Raw genomic sequence first — 23,244 nt, 5'->3', positions numbered from 1 at the left:
ATTTTGACCTTGAGCACCCAGACCCAGAGTGGCCTGTCCTCTGGGTGCATACTTACTCCCTGAGCATCTGGCACAAACAGTAGCGTGCTCTCACAGCAAAACAGCATTTCTCAGGTTTCTATATTTATATTATGAAGTCCTGCGCTGGCCACTACACCGCAGGCCTGCACCTGCACAGCGAGCAAATCTGAATCCGTGTCAAACTGACCTCGTTTCTGTGTGAAAGGCTGGTGATGAGAGCCGCGTCTCTGCGGTGTTTCCCACACAGAGACGTGACACCGTGTGTGCTTACAGCAACCGGAGTGCACTCTGGCTCATTTTACTAGCAGGCAAAGCCCTCGCCTTCTGCTCAGAGAACGCAACAAAACCCCAAGTTCCCCAGAAGAACCAGCTGCAGTCCACAGGACGAGACACTCACTAATAATTACCAATTATGTTGCGAAAAAAATACTCAACTGCCTGGGAAGAGCTATTGCACTTCCTGTGAATAACACTGAGGAAATTACTCCAGAAACAGGCTGCTATTCAGCCCAGAGTGCTTGTGAGAGTGCTTGTAAGTGATTGAGGAGCAACAACTTAATCTATTACATACATCTGCTTCTACAAAAAAAGGCTGTATCTTAAAAAAAAACAACAACTTGTAAGATGATGCTTTACTCCAACTAAAAGCAAACCTGTAAAAACAAAGCTGCACATATTGCACCTCTTATGAAACCATGAAGTCCAGAGTGGGGATCTGATAGTATTAGAAGTTCTACTCCATTACTAGCATACACATACATGTGTGCAGATGCCTCTCCCCTGACCAAAATAGACAAAATTTAGTGGGAAAGGCTGCTGCAACTAATCTGAGCTGTTTTCAGTTAGCTAGTCCAATTTTCCAGCCTGAAGTCAATGCATTAGATGAGGAATGAGACCAGGAGACCAGGTAACACATCCTGTAAAGCTGCCTAATTAACAGGTATGAAATCACGGACTAATGATGAATCACATCTCAGCACATCCATCAGACCTCTGTGTGCTGATAAGCAGGAGGGTCTGCAGTTTTTAAAAGTGGCACAATTCTCTGTGTCTTAAACACACCTTCATTCCTTGGCTTTTTCCTGTTGGGCACAAACAATTTCACATCAATTTCAAAGTTGTACAAGCATTAATATGATAATACAATAGTGCACTTCTTTGTATTTGCAGACTTTATTTTAGTTGCAGACAAACACTAATCTAATCCTGCATTTGAATTATGTTTTTACATTTATTCTTTGCTTGCGCTCTGATTCAAACACCACCGCGGCTGAAAGAAAAAAACTAAAACCATCTTTTGCACTTCTAAACATCAACATTCTCTCACGTCTTAATGACAGGACTGTGGTATTAACATTTTTATATTTTTGCCTGACTACAGAGAGGCTTAACTTGATTGATACAGTAGGTCTTTTCCAGCCTTACAGAGCAACATGATCTGTAAAGGACATACTGAACACCAAGATCTGAGCTAATAGCTTGTTGAGAATCACTTTGTTGGTGTAACTTTATGCCTGTCAAACTGTTATCTTTGGAATTTTTGTAGATTTAACTGAATAGGTGAGTTTTTGCAACAGGCTGCCACTACCAAAGGGCCTAAAGCTACCATTTAAAATTGGTTCTGTGCCAAGATGTCTGTTACGTGTAGACACGACACTGGTTTGTCCTTTTTTATGTTTAAAGAGCCACAGGTCATTGTTAAGTGTCTTACAAATCCCTCTGAAAATGTTCAGTGAAAGGACTGGGCCATAAATGAGTGAAAAAGCACTTCACAAAGCCTGCAGGGGTCCTGTTTAGGAGAGCTTGGAAGAAAATACAGGGGTGGCTCAAGACTTTTACAAGGACTGTTTACTTGCGGACAAAAGCAATATTGACCGCTAGTATAGTGGAGGTATGCATTGCCTGTGTTTACCTGGACCATTTACCTAACCTGAAGATGGAAAGAGACATGTGGAAATGGCCTCATCTCTGGGTCGTGCAAGGCTGAAGTCCAGTGCAGAGTGACGGTGCAGGGAGCAGACTTACCAGGAAGAGATGCCCTCTACAGGCTTAATCTGCTGAGGTATGAAAACAAGCTAGACTGTGACAGCACTGAGCAGCTCCTTCAGTGGGAGACTGCGGCACCCACGGTGTGGGACGGAGAGATTTCGCAGGTCTTTCCTCCCCACTGCTGTCAGACTCCACAACAAAGACTTTAACTGATCAAACACACACATTCACACATGTGCAATAACACAAATGTGCAATAATCTTTTCTGGCATCGTTGTATTTTTACTGAGTTGTATATAGCACTTCTATTCTATTTTTATCTTATTGCATATTTTATTCTATTTTATTCTACTGTATATAGTATTTTATTTTATTCTATTCTGTACAGTTGTGTACTGTATTTATTCTTATTTTATTTTATTCTAATTTTTGCTTCATAACTTTTGCACTGTCCACTTCCTGCTGTGACAAAACAAATTTCCCACGTGTGGGACTAATAAAGGTTATCTTATCTTATCTTACTTCTGTCCAATCGCTAAGAACATAGTGCACACATAACTTCAAGCTAATTTTTGACTTGTCCTAAGGTTAATCCATTGTTTATCTTAAGGGCACGCTGGATCATCACAGTATAACAGGAAGCCAGTTAAACCTAAGGGATATCAGTCTGTGCAGTTAGGGGAAAAAAAATCATACATTTGATTTGGTGCAAATCAAAGTGACAAAAGGTGCAAAGGATATTGTGCAATATTATTAACATTAATATTATTATTAAATGAATGTGTAGAAAAAACATTTGAACTTTGATTTTGAAATTTTCACTTGTTCTAAAGTTTACACACGAAATGCTATTTATATAAAAAACCAAAACATTTGCAGATGGACAGTTACACGAACATCGAGAACTGCAAACGTCTGATTCAAATTTTACTTTTTTTTTTAAACTACTTAAAATCCAAATTTGTGACAACTTACAATTGCTCAATTGCACCCTCTCCAGGCAAATACACAAATTTGACATTAACAGCACTTCTTGTGCTAACTCAGCGGTTCCCAAACTTTTTTTGCTAGGCCCCCCTTTGTTTTACAAGAAAAATGTTCGCGCACATACACACACACAGTTACTGTCCCTCCAGAGGCGTCACGGTGTAATTATTTTACATGTAGTTGTTTTTTTTCCTGTGTAATAATATTCAACATTGCTATCAATACATTTTTCAAAAATGTCTCTCTGTGCAAAATGGGTTCAAAAACATGAACAACTGTGGGATACTGTTTGTCCGTGATTTGGAGAGCCCAGCGCGTGCTCCCGACAGGGAAAACCAATTCTGCAGGGGAGCCCTACCTCGGCACTTGTGCAGGTGAAGCCAAAGGGAGGATATGTTTCACCATATTTTCTAGTCTTTGGCTTGGAAGGAAGTTGGTTTGGAAACATATTTGGCGATGCTTCATCTCCTGCTTTGCGTTTGTGTGGGAGCCCCGTCAAAAACCTGTCCATTATGCTAGCACTGTCCAAGCGTTTGTTTGTTTTTTTTTCTTTTCATACCGCGTCCCCCCTGCAAATGGCTCTGCGCCCCCTCCTAGGGGGCGGGCCCTACACTTTGGGATCCAACAGACGAGCTGCTGGTGAAAAAGATAATGCTGGTTCTGATAGAAAGGTGTCAGAATACACAATGCTTCAGGAATGCTTTGAGGAGCACAGCAATGAGTTTGAGGTGTTGACTCAACCCAGTTATCTGTGGGATGTGCTGGACAAACAGATTTTCTCAGTTTAAAGATTCAACATGTTTTCTGTGTTCTGCTGTGAATAAAATCAAAATTTTACACATTGGTCCCACGTCTTCTTCACCAAAGCAGTGCTGATGGGAAAGCAGTGCTTGTTTACTGTATGTGAAAAGTAACCTAGTGCTTTATCAGTTGATCGATGATGCTAAAACCCGGTATAATGCTAATCATCAGTCATAAATCATATGCTATCCCTGTAAATAATACACAATAAAAGACTGAATCGGTCAAAAGTACCTGCTGACATCATGTGAGACATTTTCTGTCTAAATGCTGGTTACTTGTCTTTGCATCCTCTAATAACTTCTCTGTTTTACAAGCTTGTTGCATTTGACTTTGTTTGGTGTAGATGTTTTCCCAGTCATCTAAACCAAACTCTAACTGTTTGGTTATTGGATACAGTGCCTGCCCCGCAGCCTGCAATACAGAGAATAGCCGTTGAAGTCAGCTCATTAAGCAGTGGATGATGTTTTGAATTTTGAATTCAGTTTAGTTTTATTTGTATAGTGCCAAATCACAACAACAGTCGCCTCAAGCAGCCTAGCTTCCTAGCCTATTGCAGTGTAACTAAGGGAGGGTCCAGCTAACAATAAGCTTTAGAAATGTTTTAAGCCTAATCTCAAAAGTAGAGATAGAGTCTGTCTCTTGAATCCAAACTGGGAGTTGGTTCCACAGAAGATGAAGGCTCTGCCTGCCGTTTTACTTTTAAATATCCCAGGAACCACAAGTAATATTAGTCTTTCTACCAATATTTGGTTAGAGGCCCCTGGCATATGCGACTTCAGTAAATGACATGCACACACACAAAATGCTCTTTCTTCCCATTTCTGTTAATACACCAAACAATTCATATGTTAAGTTTGTTCTGTTAGTATCTCTACAGAAATAGACAATCACTGTGGAGCTTATGTCACACAACAATAAAGCACACATTACACACAACAGGTTCTTCATTCAGTCTATGAAGACACTTCGTGTTTGCTGTAAATTCAATTGATTATTATCAAAGACCAGTCCAGCAAAAATCAACACAGAAAAGTCTGTACTCAGACGTCCACCATAGATCTAGATTGCTGTTCTAAAGTACAAATTATATTTCTTATAGTAGCTTTAAATGTGGCTATCAACAAGCAGGTAGAGGAGCATAAATCATGAGACTGAACTTTGATACCACATTTTGAATCTAGATTCATTCAGTGCGTAGTTTTACTTTCATTTGATGCTTGTGTTAGGTTTAGGAAAGCATTGTTGTTTGAGGTACCCAGTGCATTTATACCAAGCGGTCCCACCCAAGTGTTTGTATACGTCTACTTGTACTTATGCTTACACTTCTGATCATCATAAATGGTCATGATCTGCATGTAGTGGTACAATTCACCATGCCTGTTTATAAATATTTCTCTCAGATGGCTACCACTGATGGTGATGCAGCATTAGTCATGTGTACCTCACCAGGTGGCACACTAAGCATGGGGCCCTAACTTGCTGTAACTGGTAGTGTTTCTTGTGTAAAGAAAGTCTCATTTTAATGCGTGTTTGTTGTAGGTGTGTATTTGCTCTTTTTCTCTTGAAAAGTCAACTGATATGTATCATGGCTTGGAGGTTCCCAAGCTTGTACGTAAACCTGGATATGCTGAACACACAATATGTTGCAGAAAAACAGTCAACACTATTTAACAACTATTTAACAAAGTAAGCTAATAAATAAAATACAAAAAAAAAAAGAGAAAAGGTACTGAGTCTGACTCTTGAGATTGGTTGTTGGACTACTTGTTCAATGTGTCAAGCCTGACACTTTCTGAAAGAGAAAACCAGAAGAATATAAGCCGATTACAGAGTTATTCACTTAATTTACTGCTAGTGTCAATACATTTTTATTTGGATATTGACAGTAGTTGGGTTCCATGAGTTGACATTCTTGTAATTTATTTACAGGTGAGTTTTCCCCCATTTCTACCATTTGATTCAAGTGGAAACATTCGATTAGTTTAACCTTGGGGAAGGACAGAGATGATTACATCTCTGTGATAACCACAGAAGGCAGCACGTGGTGCTTTGCTACTGTACAGAGACATTAGTGTACACAGGTACAACAAAACAGCAACATACTGAACAAGCAATTTATAACATTAACATGGACTTACTGATGCTTTTTTTTCCTATTCAAATGCTCTTTGTGTTTTACTTCTTTGTACTGGTATAATGCACATGTGTTAAAATGCCTACAGTAGGTATGACTCTAGTAATTCAGTATTGACACAGCTATGCTCAGGTTTTAATACAGTGGTGTGGTTGCTTTTGACATACAGTAGAAACCCTGAAGTAAAACCAAACAAAACTTTGTAGTTTAATTGAAAACCGTTTGAATTCTGTGCAGTGTGTTGTGAAACCTGTATTTCATTTGTGTGACTTCATTGTGCTTTTTCTAGTAAATAAATCATATTTACGCAGTTGGTATCAAAATGATTTAACTTTTTTTTCCCCACTGCATTGCACAAAGCTATCAAATTGTTACATTATGGTGATACAATATAGTGTACGCTGTTATATACCAGGAGGATTACCATGATTTATACATTTATACATGAAAACCAAACAACCTCTGGCTAAGCGGATTGCACAGCAGAGAAGAGCTAACTCGTAAGGCCAGGGCTCTGCAGTCTATCTACACCTACAGGCCAGTGGACACGCTTTCAATGATGAGGATGTACACATCCTGGACAGGGAGCAATGCTGGTTTGAGTGGGGAGTCAAGGAGGCAATTTGAAAAGGGAAAGACCATCTCGAAATTGAGGAGGGGCCTAAGTGTACATCTTTGTGTGACTGCAGCCATTCCCCAACTCTCTGTGAATGGTACTCATACAGGGCGAAGCCAGCAACAGTCAACTCATCACACCCCTCCCTCCAACTAGGGCCATTTAGTCACTTAACAAATGCAGACCATGTTTTGATAAAGTCTTTTCCAATTTGGAGATGGGTAGATATATAATGAATCTGTGGCTGAAATTAGTTTATACAATTTAGAGAGAATTTTCTACTTGTTGGAAAAATCATTGAAAACTCTTTTACATGTGCAAGTGCTTATAAAGGGCTGTGAAGCATAGGAATTTTTTCTTAACTTCATTCTTCAGTTGTTGATAGCAAAGAACATTTCCGTTGCCTCGTCCAAATCTTTGAAACACATTAGTAGCTGGCATGAGCATATTATTGTGAAAGAGGGGATGAAGATGTGTGGTCTGAAGTAAAGAGTTGAAAGCTGAATGTTCATTGTATGCTTGTATCTACCTGTGCCCAAAGAGGTTATTTCCACCAGTCACAAACAAAGACTCAGTTTTTTAAAAACTCTGTCCTTTATCAGAAGTTGAGAATCACTCTGGTTGTTCTTTGAGTTTTAAAAGTAGAATGGGAGGCAGAGTTTCAGCTACCAGGACCTTCTCCTGTGGAACCAGCTCACAGTTTATATTCAGAAGACAGAGACTCTCCTCTAATGAGAATCCAAACTTTCCTTTTTGATGCATTTTATAGTTAGAGCTGGATCAGTTGACCCTGAGTTGACCCTTAGTTATCCTGTTTTAGGCTGTGACTGCTTGGGGACTCCCAGTAACCTCTCAACTCTCAGGATGTTCATATACCACTTTTGCATTTCACTGGTTCTGTCTCCCTCCCATAACTCCCAACCGGTTGGAGCAGATGGCTGTTCCTCCCTTATCCTGGTTGTGCTGAAAGTGTCTCTGTGTTAAAAGGGAGTTTTCCCTTCCCTCTGTTCTGTGATTGTTTAGAGGGGATCATGTGATTGTTAGGGTTTTCTCTCTACTGTAAGGCGTTTACCTTACAATATAAGATGACTGTCTTGTGAATTGCCGCTATATAAATGGAATGGAATCACTTGGATCCTACAGCTCAATCAAACCTAAAGGCATCTCACCCAATTTGTACATCCAGCACAATCATCCTCATATCCTCCTGAGACCCAGCGTATTCATTATGTCCTCTGTAGTGGACAAAAAGTTAAATTAAAAGATGGGGATATTAATCTTTGAATTTCTTTCACCCTTTATTCAATAAAATGTTACTATTTTGTTAAACAATATTGGCTTTATTGTTTTATGCTATAAAATAAAGCTAGTCTTTATATGAGGACATATTTTTTTAAGTATGCAACAGCAACAAATTAATGACTTTCTGCAAAAGTGAAATAAGTCTGTGCTTTCTATTGTGAGCTGAAAATATAATGCTAGGTTGTTGCTGTCACTGTACCCTCTCTCAGTCGTCTTCTTCCTCACAGATGTTCCCTATTTAATGGTGCATTTGTTGCCAAACTCAGGATCTAGTAGTAGATATAATCATCAGTAAAACCACTTTTACTCACTCCCAGCAGAGGGCAGTGCAATACAGGCAGAGTTTATGTGCCTCTCTCCCCTGTTATCTTTACTATGAAGCTTTAATGCTAATTCTACTGTAATTTAGAGAAACACGTATCAATGCTAAGCTGTTTAGAACTACTTACAATAATCTGTCTACTTGAACTAAAACCTGTTTTGAAGATGAATGGTCCACCTGTGACAACTAGTAACTTAGTAACTAGTAAATTTAAACACATTATTTGAACTTTACGCCTATTCTCTGCCAGTTGGATACTTTATTTCTATTGACAACGTTCAAAATCCGGTTGAACTCAGAGCTGCACTTGCACATCCATAGACTCTATATATTTCGTAGAGTCATTCAGATGTTCTGCGTGGAAGCCCCGCAATCTGTGACATAACCAATGAACCAGTCCCCCCTTCTCTCTAAGTAGTGAATATCCGTAAGCTGGCTGTGTTACTGCGTTACTAAACCATGATTTTGTTTGTAAGATTGTCCATGACAATGACGTATGATCCTGCGATGTCCGTGGAGTAGCAACAGATGTGTGTAGATTAACAACAGATAACATGGAGTGCAGGAGAGAGCTTGACCAATGCTTGGAAGTACCAACATTACTTTGAGTTTGACTCTGTAAAAACTGACAAAAGCATTAGCATCCTAAGTGCACTCTACATGGGAAGAAAACTTCTTTCTATAGCGAAAAATTCCACGGGAATGTGACACAGAGAAACCTGCCAAACACAGCAGAATGTGATGAAATGTATTTGTAGATTTCTCAGTTCAAGTCAAGTTAATACGAAACCTTGGCTGTCCAAGTTAACCAAGTGGAAAAGATACCTGAAATTCATTACTTATTATAATATATGAATGTCTCTCACTCTCTTCTTCTGCCTCACTGCATCAGGAAGATCCAAACCATATGTCCTGTTATTACACTGAGCAGTAACTCGACAAGGTGAAAGCAAAATGTGGAAAAACAGTAGTAATTTGATGAAATTATGACTATTAATTATCATGTCATATGATATGATGAGTGACAGTGGTGTAGCACAGACTCTAATGTTCAGTATGTTTCTGTTTCTTAGTTTAATTCATTTCAATTAAGTTCAACTTTCTATATTTTCTTTTTACTGTCAGAGAATTCTCAACTGTTTAGAACCAAAACGAAATAAACTCAAAAACAACACTAAATCTTTGCTTCTAACAGCTGCGAATTGAATCCTCAAAGCTGTCCAGCTGTTACACTGCCCCAATTTAGCATTTGTTGAATTGTTCCTTCAATCCAAAAACCATGGACACTATAGTTAAGAAATCATTTCATGGAAACTACAATTTCTGGAGAATTTTGTTATTTATTTGCTAGTGACATAGAATCACTGACTGCCATTTAATGTTTTGCCCAGACATTTGTTTGTTTACACAGGTAGTCCCATTGAGACTCAATGTCTTCTTTATAAGAGAGACCTGAAACAACTGTCTGAAACAATTATATTGTAATTGTATTTTCATTTTAATTAAAAATGATAATTGCAACAATAAAAGAAACAATACTGTCCCTGATGTCCGAGCTTAGTTGAATAAACATTGGGTGCCTTGAGGGTTAAAGGAACTTTAACCATTTTTCAATGGCCAAACCACCCATCTGATCTTAACATAATAAAGCATGCTTTTCAGTTATGAATAAAAAAAAACATAACTCAGGAAGCGTCACACACAAGCCGCTACTCAAGGTGGAGAAAACAGCATCTCGTAAAGTCCATGTTTACTAGACTAGACTTCATTTTGGACTTCAGTTAAGTTCTGTTTTATTTATATATCACCATTTGTGTAATCACAGTGGTTGTTCTTTAATAACAATAAGTACTCTGTTGGGATAATATGGTACTATAAAGTCACATTTCACAGAGCGAGAAAATATAAGTTAAAGTGTGACACTCCGTGATGGAGAAAGATGTAAGAAGAATAGGAGAAGCCAATGAGAGATTATTTTCAAAGGTAAACACTGCTCATCAACGGACAATTTACAGCTTACTCATAATATCCCCAAAAATTATTTGTTTCTAGATTATGATTTTATGAAGTGTCTGAAAAACAAATTTGAAGTAACATAATTAAGTGTTAATTACAGGTTGCATGAAAACTGGGGAGTTTACTTTGCTTACAGGCTGAAGTAGTATAGTGGTTAAGTTTACAGTAATGCACAGCAATGCTGAACTGATGGACAGTAGGCTCTTGTGTTCATGGTCAGTGTGAAGTTACAAGTATGGAGACATCAAATTCAATTCAAAGGGCTGATGCTCTTAATGTTCAGTCAACCACATTAGCTATAAGCTTGATGGCGTCTAGGGGTTGGAACTCGGCCGTGTAGTTTGTGAAAAATCTGCTTATATTTTGTTGAATTCAGTTGACTAAATCCAGAAAGATCATTAAATCTTAGAGAAGCACAGGTCAGTGTCAGGTAGTGGTCAGGTGACCAAAGACATTGGGTTTAAAAGGGAGATCCACCACCTGTTCTGCGCTCAGACATTGGTTCCCTCATGTCAGGAGCACCGAAACCTTTGCTTCCGTCAGCCACCGCTCGCCTCAGGTACCATAATGTTATCCAGCTTTGTTTATTCTTCCATCCTGGTACAGCCTGCGGATCACTCGTAACACCGGTTCCAAAGCCGCGGTGAGCGGACCAGGTGTTACTAAAGTAACTACGTGCCTCTTCCAACCCATCGCTAGCCTTTGCCGCATGGTCTAGCCAGCACGCTACATGGGCACGCCGATTTATTGAGAATAATCAGTACGTGTTTCCCCGATTGTGGCAGTCAGCTGATCAAAACTTTCATACAAATTAAAATCTAATGCTAATGCTAATGCTTAAAATCTAATTATTATGAGACTTATTTCTAATTGATTCTTTTCTCCATGCTGTACTACTACTGCTGATCTTAGTGTTCTGCCACCTGGTAAATCCTACTATAACTCTGGGTAATAATTAAATAGATGTCTTCTTGAGGTCATACATATAAATGTACTCATGTAGTTACAGAGGCAATAAGTCTCAAGTAATGCAAATTATTACTTTTTTTAGAGAGTAAAAGCTTATGTTTAGGTTAGCGTAAGGGTCTCCACTAACCTAAACCTTAATTTATAGGCAATAAGGGACCTACAAGTTAATAAAAGAATCCAAGTTAAAATAAGTTAAAGTTCAACATTATTCGTGTGAAAGTTAATGAACTGTTAAAGTCAAATTTACGTAAAAAAGCGGGTGGGGAAATGCCACTAACAAAACCAGCCAATCAAGCCATTCTCTGTTGATTTACTTTAAACTTCTGCAATGTCTCTGCAAGATCTTCACACTGGAGAACATGGACACTACAAAGGAAGGTAAGCCAAAAACTTTATGATCTGATGTGTGAACATAAACATTGCTGTTTGTCTGTGTAGATTCTTTGTCATCCAGATCATGGTAGTCTAAGGAGCTTGGAAAGAAGGTGACTGGAGTTTCTTTAAGATGTTTCACCTAAAGGTAGGAAAGGAGGTTGGAGAACAGAAAATACTGTCATACATTATGTAGCAGGTTTATCGGAGAAACTCAGGAGAATTTTCTCCAAGTATGACATCCCAGGGACAAAAGTCCCAAATATTGGTCTGCGTACTGATACTGAAATATCGATTCCTCAAATACCAGATATTTATGTTCTTCTCATATTAAAATATCGATATTTTAATGACCCACACCTTTTTTCAAAACTGGTAAATGTGTGATGAAAAAAAAATAACGGCACACTTTTTGGATACTTTTCCCCCCTCACATCATCTCACTGTATTTGGTAATTTTAAAATGGTTTTGTTATAATAACACTGGTCACATTTTGTGAACGTCTGCTTTGCTAGCTGATTGCATGGCTCAGCACAACCAGCCTGTCCTGGACACCAGCTTGTTGGTCTGGTAACTCAAACTGTCTTTTGTGTCATTATTCATAAAGTGCTTTACAAACCCGAACATTATGGCTAACAGGTGGACTTTCCTGCGTCAGTGCAGCTAGCCAAAAAAATGAAGAACCACTGACCGTGGGCAGTATATCTTTGGTTTCTTAACATAACACTCATTGTTACAGCCAGGAACAGCACAAAAGTGACTTCCTTAGACTAATTTTTAGTTTAAGTGTTCTTATTTTCTCCTGAGTTATGTTTCTCTAATGCACGTCTATTGACCACTACCAACCAACCAAACCGATAATGTCCTGTACTGAGAGAAGATTGCGCTCAACATGTTTTCAAAACTTTAACTTTAGATACTTGTGTCTTAAATCCAGCTACGCACAGTGTTACATCAATATCAGTTTTTGAGGACACCATGGTGTAAATAGGCCTTTATACATTTAATGTTTCATTTCCACCTTAAGGGACAACTAGAGTTTGAATACCTGGTACTCTCCACCATTTGGTTTTGAAGTGAAGACGCTTCTTTGATGAGAGGTGAAACTAAAAAAGAAGTCCAGTCGCTTTATTTCCAAGCTTAGAATATTCCCATTCAGTATATTCCATGGACCTGGACTTTACTTCTCAGCATCCCACCTGAGATTGCTAAACCACAAGGTGCTCCATGGGTTATTGTCAGGAACAAAATATGGACGCAGAGCTGGCTGTCGTGTCCTGCTAAGAAAACAACAACACAAACCCCTACTTTAATCCATCTTCCTCACCAAAGCCAGTTCCCTTGCAAAAAAAAGAAAGAAGCTACAATCAGAGATTTACTACAAACGTTTTGTCTTTGTCTTGTGTTGTCTACTGAATGTAACTGAATCCTGGCTCCATTCGCAAATCCTAAGTGCATCAGTGGAGCTAATAGACCATACTCTAAAATGAAAAGACAGCAACCAAGAAGTTAGGGAATGGGCAGGGGGCTCTGTGCTTATGTGGTGTAGGACTGGTGCCATAACAGCAGAATTATAGACAGTCACTGCTCACTGGACTCACAAGTCATGTCCATTCAGCTCAGGCTCTTTTAGTACTTAGTGCTTCTACCTTTCTGTCATGTAATGGTGCTGCAGCAGGCAGGAAGAGGACCTAGATGTAGGACTCGAAACAAAAAGGTAAACTGTAGGAGGCAGCTTTATTGTGCTGTAGCAAAACTTGAATGTTACCACCAGGGAAAACGAGACCTACACTGGGAACTGAAAAAACTAGGAAAACAAGAAACCAGAAACTCACACAGCAAGATGGAACGACGCGACGACAGGTAGAGAAAAACACAGGGCTAAAATACACAAAGGTTAACGAGGGGAAGAGACACAGGAGGGGAACACAGCTGGGAGTAATCACACTCACACAAGACAAGGAGGAAACAAAACTGAACACACTGAAAAGAGACACAGACTAAGACGCAGACTTGACACTGACATGGTGACATGATTGACTGGTGAGACTGAGGGTGCATGGAACAAGGAAAACAAGAGTAACTAAACTAGAAGGCGTTACTAGGAGTAACATCAAGCACGCTACAAAGTGAGATGCCTCCCCCACCTAGGACAATCTGGCCACCTCTCTTTGCTCCTCATCGCTGCCTACACCCCCCCTCAGGAAACAAATCCTTAAAATGCAGAACTAACAGACAGAATAAACTTAAAGTCAGCTTTATTGCTGAGTTTACAGATAACAACCAACCAACCAACTGGGAAGACACTAGGCAGGCAGAACACACAGCATTGAGGGGACGATGAGCAGAGGGAAATTGAGGTCATAAATACTCCACAGGTGAGAACAAGCTGAAATTAATCTGACTGACAAGACAGGGGATGCAAAACTGAACACAACGCACACCAGATGCGCGACTATCAAAATAAGACAGGAAGTAAGATGACCATGGAGACAAAGACTAAGACACACAGACTTGACACAGACATGGGGATATGACCAACTGAGGAGATGGGGGCACCAAACACGGAGACAAGAGATAAACAAACATGAAGACAAGGCCGACTAAACACAGCAGAAGACTAGACAGTACATATGACGATGTTATGACCAGTAAAGACGCAATCAAATAAAAAATAATGACATGAGTTCTATCTTTTTTACTGTATGTTAATACTGACTTCTGATACTGATCTTGAGATGAATGACAGAGGGAAAAGAAAGTACACGTTGACCAGTGGTGCAGCCCTCTCCCGGCTGCACCTGATGAAGTCAGAATCGGGCAGCAGTGATTTATTCCAAAGTCCTCCAACACTTCAAAAATGAGTAGAGAAAAAGTCCAAAATTAAAAGTCCACAGTGCTTGCGCAGTGGTTAATCCACTTCTCCCTGAAATTTTTGACTGTGAATTCCAAAATCCTGTCTTCCAAAGTCGCTGTTTTCTCATTTGCAGGAAATTAGAGGAAAAACCGGAACCTTCCTGAACAGCTCCGTTTATACTTATTTGCTCAAATGCATCACCTTTTCCTCTCTCTCTCTCTCTCTCTCGATTTCTCATACTTTCAGACGTCTCACATTGTGTTACGCTTTTATTTATATGTACCTGTGCTCTTGACACTTGCAGCTACCATAAATGAATCAGCGGTGCGCGTTTTTTTCCCTGAGAATGATGACATTGAAATCCTGGACAGTGGAAGGAGCATCACTGATGTGATAGACACAAAGATGAAAGAGCTTGGTTCACAGGTGAGTATCAGAGGCATCATGCAAGAATATTTGTACATCAAATTTTTCCTCTTCTTTTCCCACTAACTTATGTCCATTCTGACAGTTTTAGCAATGCCCCTGACCTCTGTGAAACCTTATATTTCAGATATTATTATTCCTTATACTGAGGCATTGATGATTATGATAGATGATAATTAACAATGTACGAATACTTTGTTACCACACTTCAGGAGAATAATTTCACGTCACTGAAAGCCTTCAAACATCAAGGTTGTTTGTGCCTAAACAATTAACACATGAAAGGCAAGGGTTATTGCTAGGGATGTTCCTTGTGACTAATTTCTAATTTTGACTAAAGTAAAAAATTGGACTAATCAACAAGTCTAAAAGGATCTAAAATGTTAAACTTTTGATCTGTTTAATGTCAAAAACTCATTAAACAAAGGCATTTGAAACCATTAATCACATTCTTTAATAATGAATCATGTCACTTAACTGTGCAGCCCCTCGCATTGTGTATCAATAACTGTATCACTAAGGCAGAACCCATCCACCTTTCAGAGAAAGCTAATTTCCGCCGTTTGTATCGCATTCTGATTGTGTTAACAAAAAGATCAGGCCTAGATTAACAGATTTATGACATTGGCATTGCAGATGGCTGCATAACATTATGTACACAATAATTTACTGGATCAATTAAAATGTTAACAATTACATAACTAGTAAGTCTGTTAGCAACTAGTGACAACAGCGACGATTAGTCATCTAGTCAACTAGCGGCACACCACATCCCTAGTGTGGTGAATAAACCTGAGATTTTCAACATCTTTGAAATAAAATGTTTCTTTTTTTAGGGCAAAGACGAGCCATTCTATGTCTTAAATCTTGATGATATATTAGAAAAGCACAGCAGGTGGATCACTAGGTTGCCTCGGGTCAAACCTTTCTATGCAGTAAAGTGCAACAACACACCAGCAGTTATCAGGATGCTCAACGCTCTGGACACAGGTTTTGACTGTGCCAGCAAGGTACTGGTGTTTCAAAGATGATTTTGGGATTCTGTTTATGTTCTTGTGAGTTTGTTCGTGTGAAACACATCTTTGTCTGACGCAGGCTGAGATCGAGCTGGCCCTGTCCCTTGGAGTTACGCCTGATAAGATCATTTATGCCCATCCTACCAAACCATGGTCCCACATCAGATACTCCCGCACTCACAGAGTGAATGTAATGACTTTTGATAATGAGGAGGAACTCTTAAAAATCTCTCTTACCCATCCTCAAGCCAAGTAAGTAAGCAACTGCTAATATGTTTCAGCCTTTTATGCAATGTCTTTTGAGAGTATTGACTATTAATGTCTGGACTCATTTTGTAGGCTAGTAATGCGAATTGCAGTGGATGACTCCAAATCTCTCCTAAGACTCAGTGCAAAGTTTGGAGTCAGACTGTCCTCAGTTAGTAAACTGCTGGACTGTGCCAGACGGCTGAACTTGGAGGTGATTGGGGTCAGCTTCCACGTAGGCAGTGGGTGCACTGGAAGTTTGGCCTTCAAGCAGGCTATCATAGATGCTCGATATGCTTTTGATATAGCAGTAAGTTATTGTTGCACAAAAAAACCCTTTATAAGAATACTGTACTGTACAATTAATTTTGAATAACTGCCACTAATATGGCTTGGTTGTGATGATCGGTTGTTAAATTTACCACTTTCTCAAGCTATTTTTTAATGTCTTTATTAATGACTCATTCAGTATTGCTTTAAGGATCTGATTTAAATTATGAAATATTACTGAAAGTTTTATCTTATTGTGATCAAGCGTTCAAAAATGTTAATGCTAAAGTAAAGACCAATGTGATGATGCAAGGCGAGAATGTAACTGTGACACTGCACACACTCCTCATTTCTGTAACTTAAAATGACCCAAGTTTATAAAATGGACTTAATGTTGTATTCAGTATGACCTGAAATGAGTGACTGAGGACACAAACTAATCAGGAAACTATTGAAACAATGTTATTAATATATACAAAGCAGAAGCCTTCTCAGCTAAACCCTACATGGCAAAGCCTCAAGTTTAAACAGATTATATCTTTGCAGAATTCAGCGGGCTTCCAGATGCGCCTCTTGGATATTGGTGGAGGCTTTCCTGGGAGAGAAGACTTCACTGAAGTGAAATTTGAGGAGGTATTATTAATAATAAAAACACTGTACAATACAGAGGGAACGTGTTTAGGACATTCAAACATAACATTGGTTGGCAGAATTTTAACTTACAATGAGTTGTTCCTTTTAATTGTGATAATATCTGGAATAAATAAGCATATGCACATTTAGTTATGTGTTAGAGCCCTGACTGGCCTGGTGATGAAACAGATATCATTCTGTTCAGATGCTGGTCACGTTATCACTTTCCTTCATCTTTTCTCTTGTTTGCGAAGGGGACCTTGTTGGTTCGGCCTAAAATCAATCATTTTAATGTAAAACTACTGATTACTACAGCTTATAGAGTAGTGTGATATAGATTAGAACTACCTATACGTGTTACTTTCTTGAGAAGAGAGATGAGTTCCCAAGGAAAAGTAATTCATCATCAGCATAAAGACTGCATATTTTGTATATGCATTTGCTTTTTTTTTGTTGTCTAGAATATCACATAAACTCTATCCTTAGTATTTTTCATTCTGAATGTTTATCTAAGATAAGATAAGATAAGATAAGATAAGATAAGATAACTCTTTATTGTCATTGCACAGTCATACATGGTACAGTAGTACAATGAAATTTGAAAACTGTCCTACGTCGGCACTACATATAACACAACACAACATGATACGACACATCACAACGTAACACAGACAACACAACACAGTATATTAACTTAGTAATAAAAAAATGAAGAATAAGTGTATTTGTATTGCACACTTTTATTATTGCACATTAATTATTATTGCACCTTGTTATAAATATAAATATTATTATTGTTATTGTTTTTACCATTGTTACCTCCCCCCCAAAAATGTCCAGGGAGGTAGCCAGTCAGGTCAGCTATTTGCATTGATTAGGGCTATTGCCCTGTTGTAAAAGCTGTCCTTGAGTCTGTTTGTCCTCAGCAGCCTGAACCTCCTGCCAGACGGCAGCAGCTTAAACACCCGGTGTCCTGGGTGTGTACAGTCCCGTAGGATGCTGCGTGCCCTCTTGAAACAGCGAGTGCTGTACAGGTCCTTCAGGGAGGGAAGAGGATGTCCAATGATTTTTTGGGCCATATTAATGACCCTCTGGAGAGCATTTCTGTGTGCTGTGGTGCAGCTGGAGAACCACACACCGATGCAATATGTCAGCACACTTTCAATGGAGCAGCGGTAGAAGACGGTCAGCAGCTCCTTCTTCAGGTCCATTTTTCTGATTCTCAGAAAGTGGAGACGCTGTTGGGCCTTCTTTAAAACCGCAGAGGTGTTAGAGCTCCATTGGAGGTCTGTGTCTATGTGCACACCCAGAAACTTGAAACTGGAGACCCTGTCCACGCACTCCCCGTTGATGCTGACAGGCTGCAGCTCAGACTTCCTCCTTCTGAAGTCAACTACCAGTTCTTTTGTCTTGGTGGTATTGAGGTCCAGGTTGTTGTCTGCACACCAATCTGACAGCCTCTGAACTTCAGCTCTGTACGCCGTCTCATCTCCCCCAAAGATGAGCCCCACCACGGTGGTATCATCTGCAAACTTGATGACTGCATTGTCTGGGTGGGTACTAACACAGTCATGTGTATCTACCACAATTTAGAATCACCATTCTCTTGTACTTCATTGAAGCACAGGTAGAGACCTCTGACCTCAAAGGCAGTACTGATTGCTGCAAAACATCTTAAAGTGTCAAGAAAATGTCAGAAGTATTAACAGCTCAGCAATATCCATTAACCTAATGTGTTTTGCATTCTTAGTTTTCAGAAGTCATTAATAAAGCACTGGATGAATTATTCCCACCTGCCAATGGGTTAGAGATCATCGCAGAACCAGGCCGATTCTATGTCGACTGAGCCTTTACACTGGCAGTAAATGTCATTGCCAAAAGAGTTGAAGACACAGATGAACGCAGTGGTAAATGTACAGATATGCAGTTTAAAGCAAGTTAAATACTCCATAATGATGTGCCTTTGTATTTAAATTGAACTTAATTTCAAATATAAAGGTAAATGCTTACCAGATCGGAAGGACTACAGCTCTGAGAAGATGATGATGTACTACATTAATGATGGAGTATACGGATCATTGAGCTGCCTTATCAATGATCCTGCCCACACCAAGGTTGAACCATGGCCTCTCAGGGTAAATAATATAAAATCACCATGCTTTTGACTGTGTGTTCATATCCAGTTTCTTGTGGTAAAAGTTGTTAAGATTGTGGTTATAGCATACCATGAACATTTAAGTCATGGTTACAGTTAGGCAATTAATATATGTTTATTTTATTGACATTTAAGATGTGCTGTTGATCAATACTGATGAACAGCACAACTTGCAAATAGAACTCAGAATGAGACCTCCATTAGCTTCCTTTTTAATCTTAAGTCACAAAGGCCTTAAAAACTGGTTGGTGGCTGCCTGGCAACCACGATCACTAGGAAAAATTGAGTGTACCTCAACAGGTTTCAAATAGCTACTGGAGTTTGCTGGGAAATTGATTACTTAAGCTCTAGTCATGCCTAGGCCTAGCGATGCTTAGTGTCCCACTTTTAGCCACCAGCTTCAATGGAAAAAGTTATATTCCCTGATGGGTTGGGAAGTGGTTGTGGGAGGTTGCTGTCCCAGGAACAGGTCAGTAGCAGTTGCCACAGTGGCCCATCGTTTATACAGAAGACACACATTTTTCGGCAAACCATACAGTTGATGTTAAACTGTGAAGAATGTGATGCAAACTAAAAATGGAAGACTGTTTGCATTCAAAGTAAGTATTGCGCCGCATCACTGTAACCAACAAGTTGCGAAAGGCAAACTGTTTGTATTTACATCTTTACAACATTTCACTACTACTCACTGTTGAGTGTGTGTTTGCAGACAGGTTTGCATCATCCTTGTAATCTTCGACTGACTGCAGCATCCAACACAATCACAGGGAATTTTTTGGTGCATCATCAGCTCTGCGACTGATTTCACTTGGTTATACCGAACAACAACTTGTGAATCAGTCAGATATTAGGCATTTTTCTTTTGTTACTCAATGGGACTAATGTCTTACTACATCTTGAATTGTTAAATTTAAATCTCATTGCTTGGAAAAAAAGATAAACCTAGACTTTTTACTTATAGCTCATTGCAACTAAACCTGGTATTGTATGTGTGGAATTCACATGGTTAGATTGTGAGAGTGTGATTAGGATTTTATATTTCATTTGCTTTCCTTTTTACAGGCTGTTGACAACAGTGAACCGAGATACTACTCTGTTATCTGGGGTCCAACCTGCGACAGCTTTGACAAAGTCACCGAAAGCTACTGGATTCCTGAGTTGCACGTGGGGGACTGGCTTCTTATTGATAACATGGGGGCTTATTCTCTCAGTGCATCCACTGACTTAAACGGCTTTGAAAGGGCACACATTTACCCTGTTGTGACAGCTAAGACCTGGCTCTCCATACATCAGTCTTGCTTAAAAAACACTATCAATTAATGATCAGATAATAACTGAGAAAAGAATAAGAAAATGTAACTTAATATAACTACCATTAATTTGAGAGTCGATCATTTGAGTTTTTCTTGCTGCCCAGTAATTATAGAATTGTGTAGAATTTCTGCTCTTCGAGAAATGTAAACTGAAAGATTATTATTTCATGAACAAATATTGAACATGGATAAACATGCTGTTTTGAGACTGACTTTGCAGATGTCTGAATATAAATCTCCTCAGAATTGTTTTTAGTGAGTTCATACTGAAAACATAATCTAACCCTTTCACAATTTTACTTCATAAAATAAAACAAATTTAGAGATATGTCTCTAACAATCTTAAAAAGTGCTATGAAAATGAATAATTGTTTTACCATTGTAATGCTGTGTGAACATGAACTAGTCCTGCTTAATTTTAAAAATGATCAGATATTTACTTAAAACTACGGTGGCCCTGAGAGGCCAAACGGACTGCAACTTAGGAAAACACCAGCAATGTCTCTGGGGAGACAATAACCAGACGGACCAGTTGTAGGAATCAAAATATGCTAAGAATTGCGCTGGAAGACACTTAAAAGAAGTGGAGGATCTATCGGCTTTGTGAGGAAAGAAAAGATGGGAGGTAAGTGTGTTAGCCTAACTATTAGTCTAAAAATCTGTTATCAGTATTATATGAATCATGATAAAACACACCTACCATGTTTTGGGTTCCTGCAACTGGTCTGTCGGGTTATTGTCTCCCCAGAAACACTTCCCTTGTGCTTTTGGAAATCTGTTTTTTCCTATTTCCGTTATCGTTTTTTCCTATTTCCGTTGTCGTTTTCCCTATTTCTGCTGTGTTATGTGTGCTTTTGCAGTGTTTTTCTTAAGTTGCAGTCTGTTTGGCCTCTCAGGGCCACCATATAAAACACCAAGTATAACCTCTGGTTTGTCTTAATAAAAATAACATTGAAAAAAATATAACTTGCAAAAAATATGTTATATTTCCATGGTTTCACATCAGTTATCAGAGAATTTTAGCTCACTCTTCTTTACAGCATTGCTCCAGTTTGTTGAGGTCTGTGGGCATGCACAGCTGTGTTAATGTCCAGGCAAAGCATTTCAGTTGCATTGAGGTCTTGACCTTGATTCTTTTATTTTCCAGCTATTCTGTTGAACAAGTGTTGTTATGCTTGAGATCAGTGTCCTGCTGAGTCACTTAAATTTGGTTTAAATTTTCACTTAAGTTTGAGTTTATGGTTCACTCAGTGACCCGGGTCCTGTTGCTACAAAATATGCCCAATTCATCACCCCGCTATCAGCGTGTTTGACAGTTGATATGGTATGTCTCCAAGATCACTGGTGATGTCTTTCCTCCTTGACGCTGTGTTAGCATGCCTGAATGATTCAGAGCAGCAAACTGCCAACATTTATCCTTTCATAGATTTGCTCACATTTGCTGCTAATCAATTTAGCAAGTACATTTGATTTGGAGTACTTGGCTGCTATTTACCCATATAATTATCATGGAAGCAGTAAAGATGTACTTTTTCTGTTACACTGCTTCTGAATGTCTAAAATAATTGCCTACAAATGACCAGATAATTTTTATTATTCCCTGATTTGAAGACCTTAGAATTAAAAGATAGGGTGCTTTCTTTTTACCATGACTGTGAAAAAGGAAAGCAATAAAAGGGGAACAAAATTAGTTTCATTAAAGATCATGAAGATCTGAAAGCCATACATGAAATATAAGACATCTACGTTCCTAATATACAATGGCTTTACACTGTAGTGGTTTACACTTTTGCCTTTTGCCAAAATGGCCTCCGTTCAAGAACGTAAGAAGCTCTAAAATTGACCAGTCAGAAGCCACCAAACTCACACTGCAATGGGGTACACAAGATTTATATTTTCCTCTATGTCAGACTACTGGCTGAAGACACAACTCTGGCCTGGAATCTAAGGCCCAAAGCCACAGCGGTTGGGATTGTTAGCCTGGTTACAAACCGTAAAAGGTGGTCACTCACAAGAACAAGCAGCCAAAAACACATCAATCCTGCATCAATCCTGAGAAAGGCTTTCCACCCACCTTATCAGGCCAGGTGTTGTTAGAGGGTGGGTCACCACACCAGATCCTGGGGCTTCCACTCTCAAGCTCAAACTTCTCCAAATCTTGACCAATTTCCTTTCCCTGGTCACAGAGGGTCTCCAATCCAGTCTTTTTATTCCAGCAAATCCACACGAACACTGATAAAAACGAGTCCTCCCTCCAGCATCATTAGATTGTTTTAAAAGCAAAACCAGGCCAGGTTAAAAACTCCTGTACTCAACTCCAAATAGCTGGCAGCTGGACTAATCTCCACTCCCACATGGGTGTGGCCCACACCTCACACAAGACACCAAAACACAAATTAGTAAAAAAATAAAAATGAAAAGCAATGTCAAGGATGAAGGATTGAAGGATTCTCTCAATTATATTCCACCATGCTACACTCTGCAACACCAGGATGTAACACAAATTCTTTGGGATTGTGTCTTAACTCCTGTGGAAGAAGTAAAGGTCTTAGTTTTTTACACACTGCTTCTGTATTTTTGTGGGTAGTTTTTGTTATATGAAAAAGGAAGTGTGTAATATATCATGTTTTATTGTTTAACTGAGGTTATTACCTTTTTTAAGTCCTGCTAAGGATCAGATGATTTTTTAAATGTTCAAATATATTAAACCTTAGAACTGAAAGAGGCTGTTTTCTTTTCATGACTTTTAGTTTAATTTTAGTTTATCAACATTTTGTACAGCTGTAGGTTATAC

The 23,244-nt window shown here is 39.0% G+C and overlaps 1 pseudogene; it reads left to right on the top strand.

Annotated features, from left to right (window-relative positions):
* Positions 1-11,520: 11,520 nt before the first annotated feature.
* LOC134625693 (ornithine decarboxylase-like) lies at positions 11,521-20,457 on the top strand (annotated as a pseudogene).
* Positions 20,458-23,244: the final 2,787 nt, after the last annotated feature.

Source organism: Pelmatolapia mariae, linkage group LG4 (assembly GCF_036321145.2).
Source record: "Pelmatolapia mariae isolate MD_Pm_ZW linkage group LG4, Pm_UMD_F_2, whole genome shotgun sequence".
Classification (NCBI taxonomy): Eukaryota; Metazoa; Chordata; class Actinopteri; order Cichliformes; family Cichlidae; genus Pelmatolapia; species Pelmatolapia mariae.
The sequence above is the reverse complement of the archived record's forward strand: the minus strand, read 5'-3'. Positions and strand labels throughout refer to the sequence as shown.